The sequence below is a fragment of the Elephas maximus genome, chromosome 14, assembly GCF_024166365.1.
Source record: "Elephas maximus indicus isolate mEleMax1 chromosome 14, mEleMax1 primary haplotype, whole genome shotgun sequence".
Lineage (NCBI taxonomy): Eukaryota > Metazoa > Chordata > Mammalia > Proboscidea > Elephantidae > Elephas > Elephas maximus.
The window spans coordinates 27,563,985-27,573,281 of record NC_064832.1 but is presented as its reverse complement, the minus strand read 5'-3'; positions in this window follow the sequence as shown (position 1 = coordinate 27,573,281).

The following is a 9,297-nucleotide window of genomic DNA, read 5'->3' as shown; positions in this document are numbered from 1 at the left end:
TCGCCAGAAGCGTCTGTCTATTCTGCCATCTTGGTTCCGCCTCCCTCTACATTGATTTTTGAATGTTAAACCAATCTTGTATTTCTGGGACAAAATTCACTTGGTCATGATTATCATTCTTTTTATATACCCATTGCCGTCCCGTTGATTCCAACTCATAGTAACCCTATAGGACACAGTAGAACTGCGCCATAGAGTTTCCAAGAAGCTCATGGTGGATTCGAACTGCTGACCTTTTGGTTAGCAGCCGTAGCTCTACACCACCAGGGTTTCCTCTTTTTATATACTGCTGGATTTTATTTGCTAATGTTTTGGTAAGGATTTTTGCATCTGTGTTCTTCAGGGATATTGGTTTGTCATTATCTTATAATGATTTTTTTTTTTTTATCAGTGCAATGGTGGCTTTATAGATTACATTGGGAAATATCCTTTTCTAGCTTCTAAAAGAGTTTATGTAGAATTGATATTTCCTCTCCAATTTTTTGATAGAATTCTCCAGTGGTGCCATCTAAGCCTTGAATTGTCTTTGTGGGAAGGTTTTAAATTTTGAGTTCAATTTTTTAGCAAATTTAGGGCTATTCAGATTTCCTGTTTCTTTCTGAGTCAGTTTTGGTGATTTGGAATTTTGTTTAAGCTGTCCATCCAATTTGCCCAATTTATTAGCCTAAAGTTATTTGTAGTATTCATTTACTTATCTTTTAATGCCTGCTCAATCTCATTCCTTGATCTCCTTCCTTGTGTTGGTAATCTGTGCCTTCAATCTTTCTGTTGTTGTTGTTAATCAGCCTAGCAGGGTCTTATCACTTTTTTTTGTTCTTTTCAAGGAACCGCGTTTTGACTGTACTCATTTGCTTTGTTGTTTGTACGCTTTGCATTTTAGTGATTTTTATCCTCACATTTATTATTTCATTCCTTCTACTTACTTTGCCTTTAATTTGCTCTTCTTTCTCTAGCTTCTTAAGATGGAAATGAGATAATTTAGTTCTAGATTTCCTTTCCTAGTGTAATCATTTAAACTTACTGATTTCACTCTAAGCGCTGTTTTAGCTACATGCCACATATTTTGATATGTTGTGTTTTAATTTCCATTCAAGAAATTTTTTAATTTCAATTTCTATTTTTTCTTTGACCCATGTATTATTTAAAAAAGTGTGGTAAAGACTTATTTAAAAAAGTATGTTGTTAAATTTTTAAAATATAGGGGTTTTACATGTATCTGTTATTGATTATTATCTAATTCCACTGTGTTCAGAGGAAATATTCTGTATTTTTTCAGTCTTTTACATTCACTGAACTTTTTTATGGCTCAGCATGTGGTATATCTTAGTGAATGTTCCATATGCACTTAAAAAAGACAAACATATTCTGCTGTGATTGGGAGAATAGTTTTGTTCAAGTCTCCTGTTCTTACTTATTTTCTATTTCTTCTAACAATTACTGAGAAAACAGTGTTGAAATCTAACTACAATCATGGAATTGTCCTTTCTCTTTTTAGTTCCATTAGTTTTTACTTCATATATATTGAAATTCTGTTATCGGGCACTTACACGTTTGAGATTCCTGTGTTTTCCTGATGAATTGATCCTTTTGTAATTTGTTATCATTTGGGTTTTGCCTGAAGAATTTCCTTTTACAGTTTTATTGATATAGGTCTACTGTTGATGATTTTTTTAAACTTTGTCTCAAAAGTTTTTATTTTACCTTGATTTTAAGGCAATATTTACTGCATGTAGAATTATAGGAATTCTGGTATTGTTTGTTTTGTTTATTTGTTTTTTCCTTCAGACCTTTGGCATTATAATTCTATTTCATCTGGCTTGCATCTAGGGGCCACGTAGCTGTCTTCTAAATTTCTTGGCATAGATGAGTGAGTGCTTCCATTGTTGCATGCATTTGTTGAAACATCTTAATTGGTCTTCTGTCAATTCCTGGAGCCTTGTTTTTCACCTGTGCCTTCAGGGTAGCTTGGATGTCTTCCTTCAATACCATTGTCTCTTGGTTATATGCTACCTCCTGAAATGGTTGAATGTCGACCGACTCTTTTTGGTATGGTGACTCTGTGTATTCCTTCCATCTTCTTTTGATGCATATATGCCCTTAATTTATGTTGAAATATTTCCCCTCTATTCCCATTTTGATATGAATTTTTATAAGGAAAAGGTGTTAGATTTTATCTGATACCTTCTCTGCATCCATGGAGATAATCATGTGATTCTTTACTTTCGTTTTATTTATGTGGTGAATTACATTGATTTTCTAATGTTGAGCCATTCTTACATTCCTGCTGTGAATCCCACCTAATGTTGATGTATGATTGTTTTGTATGCTATTGAATCCTGTTGGTTAGAATTTTGTTGAGAATTTTTTGCATCTTTATATTCATGCGAAGGAGCCCTGGTGACACATTGCTTAAGTGCTCGGCTGCTAACCAAAAGGTCAGAAGTTCAAACTCACCAACTGGTCTGCAGAAGAACAATGTGGCAGTCTGTTTCCATACAACATTTGCAGCCTTGAAAACCCTATGCGGGCGTTCTACTCTTGTCCTATATGTAACTATGAATCAGAGTCGACTTGATGGCAGTGGGTTTGGTTTTTGGTTTTATAGTCATGAAGCTAATTGTTCTGTAATTTTCTGTCTTTTTTGTGTGTGTGTGATGTCGTTACCTGGCTTTTGTATCAGGGCAATACTGGCTTCATAGAATGAGTTGGGGTATTCCTTCATTTTCTGTTTTTAAAGAGTTTGAGTAGGATTCATGTCAACTATTTTCTGAGTATTTGGCAGAATTTCCCAGTGAAGCCTCTGGGCTGGGGCTTTTTTTTTTTTTTTATTGGGACTTTTTTGATGACATCTTCAGTACCTTCTTTTGTTATGGGTGTTTAGATTTTCTTCCTGTAGGTGACTTAGTTTTGGTAGGTAGTGTGTTTTTAGAAATTTTTTGGTTTCTTCTAGTTTTTCAAATTTGTTGGAGTATACTTTTTTATAATGTTCTGTTATGATCCTCTTTATCTCAGTTGTATCTGTTACAATGTCTCTGATTTCATTTGTTTATTTACAGTTTCTTGTTTTTTTTCTTTGTCAGTTTGGCCCGTGATTTGTTCATTTTATTGATCCTTTCAAAGAACCAACTTTTAGTTTTGTTGATTCTTTCTATTGTTTTTCTGTTTTCTATTTCATTTATTTCTGCTCTGATTTTTGTTATTGTCTTTCTTCTGGTGACTTTGGTCCTTTGTTACTCTTCCCTTTCTATTTCTTCAAGCTGTTTGATTAAATTATTGACTTTGGATCTTTCTTCTTTTTGGATGTTTGCTTTTATTGCTATAAATTTTCCTCTGAGCACTGCTTTGCTGTGTCCCAAGGGTTTTGGTATGTTTTCATGCTCATTTGATTCTATTTTTTTTTATTTCATTTTTGATTTCTTCTGTGGCTCCATAGTTTTTAAGTAATGTATTATTTAGCTTCCATGTATTTAATTTTTTTTTTCTTGTTCTTTTTGCTATTGGTTTCTAGTTTTACGGTGTTATGGTCAGAGAAGATGCTTTGTATTGTTTAGATGTTTTTCAGTTCATTTAGGTTTGCTTTGTGGTCTATTCTGGAGAATGTTACATTTGTGTTGGAGAAGAACATGTACTGTGCTGCTGTTGGGTGATGTGTTCTTTATATGTCTATGAGATCAAGTTGGTTGATTGTGTTATTTAGATGTTCTGTATCTTTGTTGATTTTATTTCTAGTTGTTCTGTCCACTGTGAAAAGTGGAGTGTTAAAATCTCCAACTATTATTATAGAACTATTTCTGTTTTGAATTCTGTTAGTTTGTTTTATGTATTTTGGAAGTCTGTCATTGGGTACATAAATATTTATTATTGTTATATCTTCTTGGTGAATTGACCGTTTAATCATTGTATAATGCCCTTCTTTGTCTCTTGTAATGGGTTTTGACTTACAGCCTATTTTTTTGGACATTATTATTGCCATTCCTGTCTACTGTTTGCTTGATACATTTTTTTCCATCCTTTGATTTTTAACCTGTTTATGTCTTTGTGTCTAAGGTGTGTCTCTTGTAGACAACATGTTGATGTGGCATGTTTTTTTTATTCATTCTTTCACTCTCTGCCTGTTGACTGCTGCATTTAACCCATTTATAATTAGTGTGATTACCAATAGATATGGATTTAATGCTGCCATTTTGATACACTTTTTCATGGTGTTAACAGTTTCTTTTTTCTTCTTTACTTTCTGTGTTGAGTACCTTTCGTATATGGATTTTCTTTTCCTTTCATTTATTATTGCTGTTTTTGTGTTTATTGAGCCTTTTTGATTCTCTTTTTCTTTGTTTTTGGTGAGTAGATTTGTTACTTTTCTTTGTCATTACTCTGAAATTTACAATCATCATCCTATATATAAAACAGTCTGTCATATCTTGCGATCACCTTGATTTCCTCTCCATATGAAAGTTCTATAACTACACCATTCATTCCTCATTTTGTCTTGAAATTGACATTGTTAACATCTTTATATCTTCTGTTCCCTTTAATTAATTTTGTAGCTTTATTTTACTTTTGTGAAGTCTTTATCTGGCCTGGATTCTGTTGTGTGTGTTTATCTCAGGTTGTTGTCTTATGTTGTTGGTTTCTATCTGAAGGACTCCTTTTAATATTTCTCATAGGGCTGGTCTGCTGGTTACAAATTCCCTTAATTTCTGCTTATCTGGGAATATCCTAATTCAGTGTTCATTTTTGAAAGACAGCTTTGCTGGATATATGATCCTGGGTTGTCAGTTCTTTTTATTCAAGGCTTTGTATATATCATCCCATTGCCTTCTTGCCTGCATTGTTTCCGATGAGAAATTACTGCTTAGTCTTATTGATGTCCCTTTGTAAGTGATATTTTCCTTTTCTTGAGCTGGTCTCAAAATTGTTTGTCTATAGTTCTGGAGAGTTTGATTATGATATGTCTTGGTGAATTTCTTTTGGGTCTGTCCAGATGGGTTTGTTGAGCTTTTTAGATGGAAATCTCATTTTTCACGAAGTGTGGGAAGTTTTCTGCCATTATATACTCTTTTTTATATCTTCCCCTACTGAAATTCCTTATATGAGCATAATATTCCTCTTTATGGTATCCCACATAAACCTTAGGCTTTCTTCATTTTTCATCAGTCTTTATCAAGGGATTTGTCCTCTTCTTTTGGTGATTCTTTCTTCCATTGATTCAATTCTACTTCTGTGTCCTTCCATTGAGTTGTTTATTTCTGATATTATTGTTAAACTTCTGAATATGTAGTTTTTATTTTTATATGATTTCTCTTTATTGAGTTTGTCATTTTGTTCTTGTATTGTTTTCCTGAATTCTTATAGTTTTTTTTTTTTCTGTTTTTTGTTTTTTAACCTCTTTGAGAAGTCTAAGTATTAGTTGTTTGAATTCCTTATCAGGTAGTTCTATTATCAGTTTTTCCTCAGAAAGTTTTACACCCTTTTATTTTGCTCATTAGCTTGATGCATCGTATCCTGTTTCTTCATGTGATTGGTAATTGACTGCTATCTTCAAGGCATTAAGGTTCTATTTTATTTGCTTATATATTTCTTTATTGATTCTTGTTTGTATTGCCTTTTTTGTATTGCTTTGCTTTTGTTTTGATATATCTAGAGCTTAGGTTTTTCACTTTCTCTTTATATTGTCTACCTTTCTTTGTAGTGCTTTAATTGATGTTGTTTTGCAGTACTGATCTGTGTATGACTATGATGTTGCTTGTTGATTGGTCTATGTATGGGTTTGGTGCTGTCGGTTGGCTGGGTATGATTTCTTCTCACTGATGGGCATGGTAGGTTGCACACACATGGGGGTCCTATGTCATTAGGTGCATATGAGTTCTCTTAGAGGATTGCATGTTAGTGCATGAACATGTCCTTTCTTTGATGTGGAGTGTCAGGTCTTGGGTGGCTAGGAGCCTTTCATAGCTCTTGTAGGATAATACATTCCCTCTGTGTTGGCATGAGCAGTTAGTGTGACCCTTGAAGTGCAGGATGGGTCACAGGGAGGGTGGGCAGGATGGGGTGCAGAGCCCCAGTAGGCCAGGGGTGGGTTGGAAGAACAGGGCTTGGAGTCCTGCTCAGCCAGGAGGGGTGTGTGGGTGGGAAGAGGGAGGAGGAAGCCCAAGAGTCCTGGATGGGGGCGTGTGTGAAGCAGAGCCTGCACATGTTTGCACAAATGACCTGTGCCTCAGGGAGGGGATGGAGACGCAATAAGGATTGTGCGCATTGGCACAGACAGCCTGCACCTCAGGGAGGGGAGGAGGCAGCGTGGGGCTTGTAACCATTAGCACAGATAGCAGGCACCTCTGGGAGGAAAGAGGGTTGGCGTGAGGATTGTGCACATTAGCACAGACAACCTGTGCCTCAGGGAGTGGAGTGAGGCAGAGTGGGGCTTGTGCTATATTAGTGCAGACGGCAGGCGCCTCTGGGAGGAAAGGGGAGTGAAGTAATGCCTGCAGAGACAGGAGGGGATGACAGTTTGTAAGAGGCTGGTTGTGGGTCGGGGGGCTTCCAGTTGTTACTCTGCAGGTTGACTTTTCACTGGGCACCTCCTGTCTAAATGTCAGGCACAGCCACCTACTAGTGGTTTCTGCACTAATTCCTAACTCCCTCCGTTCTTGCACTCTCCAGGAGGACTGGAGCTCATGCTGACACTTCTGTACCTCCTCTTGGATCTTCCGAAAATATGCACTCCCTGTCAGTTCTGTTTCCTACACTTAGGCTCTGACAGTTCAGTCTACCTCACTGTACTCTAGTAGTACCTCCCTGTGGCTCTCTGGTTTCAAATCTACACCATTCCTGTGTTTTGCCAGTTTAGTCTACCTCAATTTACTCTAGTAGCACTTGCCTGTGGCTCTCTGGTTTCAAACCTAAGCCATTCCTGTGTTTCGCCAGTTCAGTCTACCTCACTTTACCGTAGTAGCACTTCCCTGTTGCTCTTTGGTTTCAAAACTACACCATTCCTGTATTTTGCCCTCTCGGGTGCCTCGGCTCAGGACCCGTCCTGCCCATCTCTTCGTTTCTTTCCAGGGTTGTTTATGCAGGATTGTTACCACTACCTATGTTCTCTCTGAGGTTGCTTTCCTGGTTTCCTAACTCTGGATTGTTGATTGATGGCATCCCAAAATGGCCATGCTGTGCTGCATTGGCTGGCAGGGTGCAGTTGATCCATGATTCTCTATTTTCCCACTGGTCTTGTTCTGTCTCTCCTACTAGTCAATGCTCAATCTGTCTTTTCAACTCTCCGTTTGATGTTCTGGGATCCAAGGTCATTATAATATGTGTCTGTTTATTTAGCTTCTCAAGTCTTTGTTGTGGGGGGAGGAGGTCATTATGGTATGTTCAACTAAGCAGCCATCTTAACCAGAGCCTATTGGTGGCTTCATTTAAGAATTTTGCTTTTTCACTGATTTTTTTAGGACTTTGATTATTATGTGTCTTGGTGTATACATATGTGTTTATTCTCCTTGGGATATGTTGAATTTCTTGAATCAGTGGGTTTACAGTTTTAATCAAGTTTGGAAAAATTTCAGCCATTATTTCCCTCATTCCCTTCTGAGACTCCACCTATATAGGTATTAGACTGCTTGATATTATCCCAGAGGTCACTGAGGCTTTTTTTGTTTTCACTGTTATGTCTCACTGTGTTTCATATCACCTAAATTCTCCTGCTATGTCTTCAAGTGACTGACCTTTTCTTTTGCAATGCTTAATCAGATGTTCATATATTTAGTAAAATTTTCATGTCTATTACTAAATTTTTCATCTCTAGACATTCCATTATGTTCATTTAAATATCTTCCATTTCTTTCCTCATTATGTTCATATTTTCCTGCAAATATTTGTGTTGTTATTGTTGTTAGGTGCCATTGAGTCAGGCCCAACTCATAGTGACCCTGTGTACAACAGAATGAAACACTACCTGGTCCTGTACCCTCACAATCGTTACTATGTTTGAGCCCATTGTTGCAGCCACGGCATCAATACATCTTGTTGGGAGTCTACCACTTTTTCACTGACTCTCTGCTCTACCAAGCATGATGCCTTTTTCCAGGGACTGGTCCCTCTTGGTAACATATCCAAAGCACATGAGTCAAAGTCTTGCCATCCTCCCTTTTAAGGAGCATTCTGGCTGTGTACTCCCAGGACAGACTTGTTTGTTCTTCTGGCAGTCAATGATGTATTCAATATTCTTCACCAACACCATAATTCAAAGGCATCAATTCTTCTCTGGTCTTCCTTACTCATTGTCCAGCTTTAGCATGTATATGAGGCAATTGAAAATATCATGGATCGGGTCAGTTGCACCTTAGTTCTCAAGGTAACATCTTTGGTTTTTAACACTTTAAAGAGGTCTTTTGCAGCAGATTTGCCCAATGCAATACACTGATTTCTTGACTGCTGCTTCTATGGGCATTTGTTGTGGATCCAAGTAAAATGACAACTTCAGTCTTTTCTCCATTTATCATGAAGTTGCTTATTGGTCTAGTCGTGAGGATTTTTGTTTTCTGTATGTTGAAGTGTAATCCATACTGAAGGCTGCAAACTTCATCAGTAAGTGCTTCAAGTCCTCTTCACTTTCAGCAAGCATAAATATTTGTACATAATCATAATAGTTGTTTTAGCATCCTTGCTTTTGTCTGCTAGTTCCATCATCTCTGTTATTTCTGGGTTGGTTTCAATTTAAAGATTTTCTCCGCCTCTGAGTATCAGTCATATTTACTGCCCCTTGGCATGTGTAGTAATTTCTTATTGGATGTTGGATGTTGAGGTTTATGTTATTGAATGTTTGGATTTTGTCGTCTTTATCTGAAGAATGTTGGGCTTTGGTTTGGCAAAAAGTTATGTTTCTTGAAGTTCACTCCCACTGAAGCAGCTTATAGTAGACTTCACTCCATGAATAATTCACTTCTACTACTGAAGTATATATAGTCCCTTTGGTGTTTTTACTGAACGTCCTTAGACTTCTTTTGTTTATATTAAAATGTGAGCTATTAGTGTTCGGTGGACCTTATAAGTGTAAAGATGTGTTTTGCTTTAACTCTGAGAAATAGTCTTCTATTATTTTTAAATGAATTTGATTGCCTCCTACCCCCATTTTCTCTATTCTCTCTTTCTTCAACTTTTGTTAGATGAATGTTGAAACTTTGGATCTTTCCTCCATGGTCTAAGTTTTTATTTCATACTTTCCATCACATTTTCTGCTTCCCTTGTGTTCTGGGAGAAGTATTTAGCTTAAGCTTTCGAGTTGCTAACTTGCTCTTTATCAAT